Raw genomic sequence first — 11,180 nt, forward strand, 5'->3', positions numbered from 1 at the left:
CCCAAACCCCTCCCTACATATGCCCTCTCCCTCCCCCGTTATCCTTGGCCACTGGCCAGGCCCATATGCATGCACACAAGTCCTTTGGTTGATCTCTTCCCCTTTACTCCCACCCTTACTTCCCCTCTGAGGTTTGAAAGTCTGTTTGTTGCTTCTCTTTCTCTGGGTCTGTTTTTGTTCATCAGTCTATGTTGTTCATCATTTCCTCTAGATGTGTGAGATCATGTGATCTAAGAAATACCCTTGTAAGAACCTAAACTGAGACAAGCCATAATGGTTATGCTGAGAGGCAAATGAATCAGTCTGTAGTGAATTCCTTTCTGGGCCAACTATTATTTATTAAACATTTTTGTATAGCAGAGTTGAAAGATAGAGATAATGTCTCCCCCTTTCATATATCTTCTAGTAATTGACAATATCCCTCTTATTAATTACTTTTCAGAATTAAATGTATATAGTAGAGTTACATATTATGTTGTTTAAATGGTCTATAGTCTTATAGAATTTTTGCCTGCTTAATCTAGCAATTACTAAGAGAGGTATGCTAAAATTATTCATTCTAATGGTACATTTGTCTATGTTTCCTTATTATTACATCTCTGATTGTGCTATGACTTCTAGCACCATATGTCACTATATAAATAAAAGTTTAGAATTTTAATACCTTCCTGTTCAAATAAATGTTATTTATATTTAGTGACTTTCTTATCTATAGCAGTGCTCCTTATTTTGTGTTTGTTTTTTTCTTTTTCTTATTTTTCTTGATAATACTGCACCTGATTTTCTGTAGCACCCACTCACAAGTTTACTGATCTGGTTCTAAGTTTCCTGCTGTTGTAAAGTGGTATAATCAAATACTGCAGATGGCTCACGAAATATCAGTCAGCTGTTTATTTTCCAGCTGGGGTCATGACAGTGTCATGCAATACTGAAGTCTGGACTTGTCATGATAGCTTCTTGACTCCCCAGATTCAGAAGTGGTAGAGCTTGTCGATTCCTATGGAGGTCAATTCAGAGATGTTGTTCTGGCTGCCATTTCTGAATTCTGTACTTCATCACTTAACAGTTTCGAAGACCTCACTCCCTCTAATAAATTTCTCTTTTGGAAAACTAGAGTAGATTCTACTTATCACTGAAACTCACATAATATAGTAAATGGTAACACAACTCTAATGATGGGAATCTTGGCTTAATGCCTTGTTGGTCTAGACAATATTATGTTAACTTATTTCCAATTAGAATACCAGTAATCTGCACATGCAAATTGCATATGAGTAGCCTAAATTATCCCTTTTGGTGCCCCTTCAATAGCCCAAATGGCTGCTGCCATATCTCTATACTAGGAGAGTCAGGAATGTAAGACTTTGGAGTGAATGACTGTATCCTTGAGTGGAGGCCTAGGCAGGTGGAAAACTTGGCTTCCTCTGTTGCCAGGAGCAACCCTAGACTGTTCCCTCCAGCTCCATGGATGCCGCCATTTTTCTTGGGATTTATCTTCTATATTGAAACTTTGTATCTTTGAGTGGAGTCCTAGGCCAGCCAGGGTGTGTGGAATGCTTGGCTTCCTCTATTGCCAGGGAAACCCAAGCCTCTCAACTGTTCTCTGTGGCTGCAGCCATCTTGGTTGGGTTTGATTTGCATACTCACTCTGATTGACTGGTGGGCGTGGGTGGTGGGCATGGCTTGTAGTGGAGTGATAGTTAATTTGCATATTACTCTTTTATTAGGTGGGATTGTTTTTACTTTGAAGCAAGAGCATATGATTTTAAAATTATGTCTATCCAAGTTAAATAAATTAAATAATTATTGTGTTAAAATAACACAAATAAAATTATTGTTGATTTGTACAATGAAAAATTTAAATTTCAACATAAATTTGCATACCTATCTAGCTAAGACACAAATAAGCTCTTCATTTCCTTGGAGCCTTAAATGTTCAGGAGCAGAATGTGATCAGTGAAAAATATAAACAACACTGCCATTTTTCTTTGATTATTAAATATTTAGCAAACACTCCTTTTGTTCCAAGAAACATTGAACTGAAATGACAGTACAATAAATCTTTGTTAATAAATCTTCCATGACTCATCAAATGAGCATCGGTAAAGTGCATATGACTGTTAAATTAATTATCATCTATTTCTTAATTTCATAAACTAATGGCAATTCACAGAATTCACATGCACATACACAGAAATGAGTAATTTTAACAATTGTATCTGTGATACCTTTTATCACGTTAGCTTCTGAAAACTGAGTACAGATATTTCCAATATGCACATGAAGGAGAATGAAGTAATTAGGAAAACATTAGTTAATTGTTACAAAATTGCCATAAATCTAGGTTTCAACCAAACATAAGTGGAGTACTAGCTAATGTGAATCTATTTTCTTCATATATCAATAAAAGGAGCTAAAATTCTTCTTTGAAATATGAAAATTTATTCAAATATATATATATATGTATATATATATATTCATAAGCTTTACTTTTTTATGCAACTTGATTAATTTTATAAGTTGGGAACTTTGAAACAAACTATAGCCAATATACACTGAGTGATCAGATTATTATGATCTCTGAATGCACAGTAATCTGGCCGCATAGTGTATATCTCATATAATAAAACACTAATATGCATCTTGTCCTCTAAACCAGGAGTTTGACCAGCAGGCAGGCTGGCCAACTGCCCATGACCCCTCCCCCTGGCCAGGCTGGCTGGACCCCACCCATGCACGAATTCACTCACTGGGCCTCTAAGTGGCCAGATTATTATGCATTCAGAGATCATAATAATTTGGTCACTCAGAGTACATATACATATATTAGAGAAAGAGTAAGGGAGAGGAGAGAAAGTGAGAGAAACCTCTATCAGTTGTCTCCTATACATGCCTTAATGGGAATTAAAACCACAACTTAGTGATGTGCTACACTCAGGAGAATCAAACCTGTGACCATTAGGTATATAGGATGATGCTTCAACCAAGTGATCAAAATAGCCAGGTCATAAGATATCCAAAATATTAAGCAGTATCTTTTATATCACATTTTTAAGTTAAATAAAAACATACAATTTTCTAATTTTGATTCAATTGATTTTTAATATTTTTATAATTATTTGATAGTACAGATAGTCTGTTTTTCTAAGTTTCTAATATCTCTAAAGTTTTAGAAGTTATAGAAACATTTCTTATTATCTATCTAAAATTTTTTAGAGCAGCTATGCAAACTATTTTATAGCTGAGTAAATCTTCAGGTTCATATTCTCTTAAAAGCTTTTTAAACATTTTTTGTTGGATATTTAATACTTATTTCAGGTAAATAATTTTATTGATTATTTTTAAATATATTTTATTGATTTTTTTTTATTATGGGGAAGGGAGAGGGACAGAGAGTTAAAAACATCAATGAGAGAAATATCGATCAACTGCCTTCTGCACACCCCCTACTGGAGATGTGCCCACAACCAACGTACATGCCTTTGACTGAAATTGAACCTGGAGTCCTTGAGTTCGCTCTATTCACTGAGCCAAACCAGATAGGGCTTATTGATTATTTTTCAGTGTTGAGAAGTATACTATTTATTAAATGAACTATACATTTTCTAAATACATTTCTTAATATTGCTTACATTTTTTTGTTATTTTTTTATTTTTATTTTTCAAGACAAACAGCTTTCTCATTTTGGTCTACCATATCAAATTATAGTTGTCACTTGTGGTGAAATTTGCAACATATTTTCTTCTAGTACATTTTTTTCTATTATTCTGTTCATAGAACTAGTTTACACATTTCCACTTAATTCTGCATTAATAATATGTCTATATTTTAAATTCATAAATTTGTCCATAGAAATTACTTTTTAAATAAATAATTATGAAGGATGTCCCCCAGAATATAAACACACTGTGACTGCTGATATTTCACTTTATTTTCACTCCTTTTCAAGTTTAACTGACTTAAACTAAGTTTTGAATAAAAACAATGTATTCTAAAATGTCACTAGACTTTTTTATGTGGATACATAAAAGACAAAGTTTTTGATACAAAAACCTACAGTCAATGAATTGAGTGTGCACAAATACTGAATGAAATAATTCTTGATGTTTGCCATTTCATTGCTCTGCATTATTATCAGTGTCTGGATGAGAATAGTTATCAGTTTGAAAACAGGCATTGACAAAAAAAAATATTCATTTCTGTAGATTCTTTTAAATTTTGAAAATGAACTGTATGTTAATAAACACTGATTTTGTAATCATTCAAAGTTTGCTTACATATTTTGGGACACCCTATATAATAACTAAAATAATGATATGTTTCTATTTATTTAAATGCTATAAATAAATAATTTATTCCACAACAATGAATTACCTGCATATTACTTGTCTGCAATAAAATATTCAAATAAACACATAAAATGTTACATCAGTGGGTAGAAAAAAAGCATTTAGCTAAATCAGTTGACACTACTTGATCAGAGATGGGTTTCTACATAATACTAGAACTAAATACCAAAACTGTATATTACTATGTAACCATATCTTCCATAGTACAACACTTAAAGTAAAATATAATGCTCCCTAAATAATAAAGTGATTTTTACACATAAGAATTTAGTCTAGTTTTTTTTTTTTAAACTTAATTTAGACATTCAGTTCTCTGTCATATTAGCAACATTTCCAGTGCTAAGTTGCTACAGCATTGGACAGCAAGTGCAGTTTTAGATTATAGCTGGTGGAGAGACTCACTTATTTTCTCATTTATTTGACTAAAACCTGGATTCAATGGTGTTCTATGGCAATGAGCTTGAAAGAGACAAAGGAATCCAAATATTTTAAGATAAGGGGATGCTGTTCAATTTATTTCTTCAGTGTCTCATAATTTCCAAGTACAGTTGTTTTACATCCTTTGGTAAGTTTATTTCTATGGTATTTTATTTTTATTTTTGATAAACTATAAATGGGTCTGTTTTTTTAGTTTTCCTGTCTGATAATTCATTATTGGTGTGTACAAATGAAACCAATTTCATAGAATTAGAACAAGTATTCTAAAATTTATATGGAACTACAAAAGACTCTGAATAGCCACAGCAATATTGAGAAAAAAAATAGAATTGTTAGAAGCAGGCTATCTGATATCAAACTATACTACAAGGTCATAGTAATCAAAACAGAATGGTACTGACATAAAAACTGACATAGATAATGCAAACAGAATAGGGAGCTAAGAAAGTAAAACTAACCCGTTATGGTCAATTAATGTTTGACAGAGGAGGCAAGACATACAATGGGGTAAAGACAGTCTATTAAATAAACTGTGTCAAGAAAATTGGACAGATACGTGCAAAAAATTAAGCTAGACCACCTTCTTACACCATACATAAGAATAATATCAGAATGGAATAAAAACGTAGATGTTCAACTCAAACTCATAAAAAACTTCAAAGAAAACATAGGCAGTAAATTCTGTGACATTTCTCACAGAAATATTTTTTTCTGACATATCTCCTCAGGCTAGGAAAACAAAAGAAAACTTAAACAAAAGGGATTACATCAAACTAAACAGTTTTGTACAGCAAGGAAAACCATCAGCAAAATGAAATGATAACCCTCTGAATGGGAGAATATATTCACTAATGATACATCTGATAAGAGGTTAATAACTAAAATTTATAAATAACTTATAAAACTCAACACCAACAAATCCAAATAATCCAGTTTTAAAATGGGCAAAGGACTTAAATAGACACTTCTCCAAAGAGGACATACAGATGGACATTAGACTTATGGAAAGATGCTCAGTGTCACTAATCATCAGAGAAATGCAAATGAAAACCTTAATGAGATAATCACCTCACACCTGTCAGAATGGCTATCATCAATAAATAAAAAAAACAAGTGTTGGAGAAAAGGATGTGGAGAAAAGGGAATTCTCATGGACTGTTGGTGAGAATGCAGATAGATGTAGTGACTATGGAAAGCAGTATGGAATTTTCTCAAAAAATTAAAAATGGAACTGCATATGACCCAGTGAACTCACTTCTGAAACTATTCAGGCGTCCTCAAAATTTTAAAGTGGGGGCCAGATCACGGACCCTCAGAGAGCTGGAGGGCCGGACTATATGAACTACTAATTCCTACTGTAACACCTCGGCTGCGCTCACTGCCCAAAAAACCTGGCGGGCCGGATCAGACTCCTCTGCGGGCCGCATGTGGCCCGTGGGCCGTAGTTTGAAGATGCCTGCGAAAAAACCCAAAACACTAATTCAAAAGAATACATGCAACCCAATGTTCATTGCAGTGTTATTTATAACTAGAGGCCTGGTGCATGAAATTTGTGCATTGGGGTGGGGGGGCCTTGTGTCACTCAGCCCAGCCTGCATCATCTCTAATCTGGGACATCACTCTCACAATCCAGGACTGCTGGCTCCCAGCTGCTCGACTGCCTGTCTTCCTGATTGCCCCTAACCGCTTCTGCCTGCCAGCCTGTTCACCCTCTAACTCACATGTGTCAAACACAAGGTCCGCGGGCCAAATCCGTCCCGCCAGGCCTTGCAATGTGGCCCGCACCGTGCTGTCATCACTGCACTCCGCTGCGTTTCCATCACAATGACAGTTTATGACTGTTCAGTAAACCATTCGGCCTGTGATTTAGGCTGGATTTTAGATTTTGGCCCCTTCTCTGATTGAGTTCGACACCCCTACTCTAACTACTCCCCTTACAGCCTGGTTAATGCCTAACTTAATGGCCCTCCCCTGAAGGCCTGGTCACCCCTAACTCCCTTCCCTGTAAGCATGGTCCCCCCAAACTTCTGTCCCCTTAAGGCTTAGGTCCCCCTCACCTGCCCTTCCCTACAGGCCCAGTCACTGCCAAAATCCCTCCTCTGCCGACCTGGTCATCCCTAACTGCCCTCCCCTGCATGCTTGATTTCCCCTAACTGTCTTCCCTTGCATGCCTGGACCCTCCCAACTGCCTTCCCTGCTGGCCATGATGTGGTGGCCATCTTGTGTCCACACAGAGGCAGCCATCTTGTGTGGAAGTGATAGTTAATTTGAATATTACTCTTGTATTAGATAGGATAGAGGCCTGGTGCATGGGTGGGGACAGGCTGGTTTGCCCTGAAGGGTGTCCCAGAACAGGGTGGGGATTCCCTTGGGGCATACGGTGGCCTGAGAAAGGGGCCTGTGGTGATTTGCAGGCCAGCCACATCCCCCTGGGGATCCAAGTGGAGGCCCTGGTATCTGGGATGTATTTATCTTCTATAATTGAAACTTTGTAGCCTTGAGTGGAATCCAGGGCCAGCCAGGGTGTGCAGGGAGCTTGGTTTCCTTCATTGCCAAGGAAACCCAAGCCTCCTGCTCGCTCCATGGCTGTAGCCATTGTGGTTGGGTTAATTTGCATACTTGATCCTGATTGGCTGGTGGGTGTGGCTTATGAGTATAGCAGAGCTACAGTCAATTTGCATACTACTTTTTTATTAGATAGGATAGGCAATATTTGGAAGCAGTCCAAGTGTCCATAAGTAGAGGAGTGCATAAAAAATCAGTGGTATACAATAGAATGCTACTGTACTCGACTGTAAAATAAGAAGGAAATTTTACCTTTTATAACATCATGGATAGGCCTATAGAGTATTATGCTAAATGAAATAAGATAGTCAGGAGGTTGGGCAAAAAAAGGTGAATTGATTAACCAAAGGAAAAGAACCTCAAAGACACAAATAATAGTATGTAACTACCAGGGAGGAAAGGGGTTATGAGGAGGTAGAAGAAGGCACAGCGGGAATAACTGGTGATGAAAGGGGAATTGACTTTGGGTGGTAAATGCATGATATAATATACATATGATATTGTGCACCTGAAACCTATATAATTTCATTAACCAACATTACCCCAATAAAACATATTATTAATATATATTCTTGACTACCCCAAAGGATCATGAAAGCACATGGGAGAAAAAGTGTGCCCCAGAGAAGGGGAAATAGCAATATCTACTAGCAAATTATACATTTGCTCTTTGGTAATATAAATTTCTAGGGAACCAAAACACCACTGTGGGACCTCATCAGAGTCAGATCCTGTGATTACTGGAGTTTGTGTTAGTCTGTCTCATGGTGCACTCAGTGTTTTTCTGTGGATTTATCCCATGGTTATTTGTACAGGTCCTATGCTGTTCAGTGTAATAGGTATAGGCAATAGCAGATCTAATCTCCATTGCCTGTCCAGAATACCATCCTATCTAATAAAAGGTAATATGCAAATCAACCATCACTCTGTCACAAAGATGGTGGCACCCATAGCCACAAGATGGCGGTGCCCAGTCCTCTCAGCCCTGTCGAAGTCCTCTAATCCTTGGAGGGGAGGGGGGCGGCCACTGAGAATGGGCAGTGTGAGAGGCCTGATGGAATGCTTGCTTCATCATTGCACCCCGCTGGGGGCAGGCCCCCAGAGCTGAAGCTGACACAGACAGGGACAGGGTGACTGGCCCACAACCTCAGCAGTAGAGCAGGCCCAGAGAGGAGATGGCAGCCCACCTCCTGTGGAAGCAGAGCTGGTCCCTCTTGCCTTCCACAGAAGCAGTGCAACTCCCTCCCCGCTCCCATGGGCACTGGCAGCTCACTTCTGCCTCCAGGCGAAGCCTCACAGCTCCCATGGAAGTAGTGCAGCTCCAGGCAGCATGCTGCAGTTTCCGCCAGCTCCCTTGGAAGTGGCGGGTGGCCTACTGAGCACGATATCGTGCAAGGGGGCTACTAGTTTTATAATAAGAATAGATAAGTAAAAGCCTATGAAAATCTCCCTCCATACCAACTGTAAACAAAAGTAATACTGTAACCTTGAAAGAACAGCAGACATTAATGCCACCATCGGAGATCTGAAAGACAAGGAGGAAGTATTTGATATTGTATTCTCAAATAGCTCAGCCTTTTGATCTTGGTGTTAGACAGTTGGGCCTGGAGAATGACAATGGTTTTCTTAAACATGTGGTAACTTCAAATGCAGCCTCCATTTCAGATGTAGTATGAAGAAATGCAATAGAGGCCTTGGCATCTGGAATGCTTATACTGCTACACCAAATACATTTTTATCTCTTCCAGTGAACACAGAACAGCAATTTGCTTTCACCCAAGAGCAAGTAAAACTTGTATATATGAAATTGCCATCACTGACTATCTACCATGCATCAACCAGAAACACCAATCTTACACCTAGAGGATGACTTTTGAGTTCTCATACCTCATAAATTTTGACTACAATTTTGTTTTTGAGTAGATGAAATAAAGCAATGGGCTGATACTTATGGGATTTTCTGAGATTATAAGATAGCACCCCATCATAGCAGACAGGGACGCTACACAATGGCAGAACAGCCTATTAAAGACTGTTAGTCCCAGATGGGAGCTAATGGTTTCAGACGATATAATATTACCCTTTAGCATGGGTTGCATTCTGTGAACCAGAAATGAATGTTTGGAGCTGTTTCTTGCTTAGCCAGAATACATTTAAGGTCTAGGAGCCAAGGTACTCTCCTCACTACAATTCCTAATAACCATCCTAGGAAGCTTTGCTGCTCATTTTTGACTTTGAGTTCTGACAGTAGAGAGTTGACTCTTGGTTCAGGGGAGGTGTTTTTCCACCAGGAGACCCAAAAGTCACTTTGTTGAATGAGAATTGAAACTGTCAATGAACCATTCAGCTTTTTCCAACTGGGAAAAAAATGGGTGGGGGGAAGTAATTTTGTGACTGAGGTGTTTGATTCTAATTGTCAGAGGGAAAATGGGTTGTTCTTGAACATTTGACTAGAATACAGAATTTTCCTATCTATATATAGTGGTAAAATTTATACCCAATAGCTCAAATTCTTTAGCAATTAAGAATTGGTTACTATCTAAAATGTCACAAATAACCTAAATCATACCTGTAATTGGCATTTATATTTTTTATATCACTACCAAATATATATATTTTAATTTAATTTATCTTTGTTGTTGAGAGTAATACAGATGTCCCCTTTTTTCCTAATATATTTTTGCATTTTTTAAATAATACTGCCATCTCTCCCATCCTCCTACTATTTTTATATGGCATTTTTATACTTCTTGGAACAATTAAATCAGGAGACTGATATGCTCATATATTTTTTTAAAATTAGCACTCTATCCAATATTTGGAAAATGGATTGTAGATAAGCTGTATATCATAATTCAGTAGCTTACTGTGGTGAAAGTTTATTTATGAGGTATAGACATGTTGTCTGGATAAGAGTTGTGGATGTAGCATCCTTGCTCCACAGCATATAGGCCAATGAGCAAGCTACTACCTGGAACAAATTGGAGCTATTGACCCAGACAGTCTTAACATTCAACTCAGCTTGACTAAACTTCAGATAGACTTATTTCTCACTTTTCATGTCTCATACAGGCACAAAGAGCCTTAAGTTATTTCTTCCATGCCAATAAGAAGCTTTCTAGAGACGGTATGTCCTGAATGTTTTGGAAACAATGAGAGAAAATAATTTTGAACTTAAAATACTGTTAAATATTATTGAAATGTTAAACAATAAAGACATTTTCAGGCATAAAGTAATGAGAGTGTTTGCTACTACATATATATATATATATATATATATATATATATATAGTAATTATTATATACATATAATAATTACTATATATATATATATTAATATATACACATACATATACATATATATATTCTGGGAGATTCTCTTATGCTAGAAAAAGAAATAGGAAGAATGAAAATAGAAATATGAGAAATAAAATGATGTGACAGAAAAAAATAGATTCACAGTGTTCCTTGGATAAAGACAAATATGTGTAAATATATATTTTAAATTGTTCTGGAAACTTAGAAAAATTTACTTTACCAAAGTTTTAGAGATTTAAAGATTATGGTATCTTCTAAATAAGCCTACATAAAATACTGGTTCTGAATTTGATTTGCTTACCCAAACATAACATGTACAGAAATTAACCTAAAATGTTTAAAGTGAAAAATATTCTTATACTTCTAAAGCACAGAGAAGTTACAAATTATAAAATAATAGTGTACATAACAAAACCAAAAGGTGAAGAAATGATAAAAGATTGGGAAAAGTCTTCATCTTGTACAACATATATATCTATATACTAGAGGCTGGGTACATGAAATTCTTG

This window comes from Pipistrellus kuhlii, unplaced genomic scaffold (genome assembly GCF_014108245.1).
Source record: "Pipistrellus kuhlii isolate mPipKuh1 unplaced genomic scaffold, mPipKuh1.p scaffold_m20_p_3, whole genome shotgun sequence".
NCBI lineage: Eukaryota > Metazoa > Chordata > Mammalia > Chiroptera > Vespertilionidae > Pipistrellus > Pipistrellus kuhlii.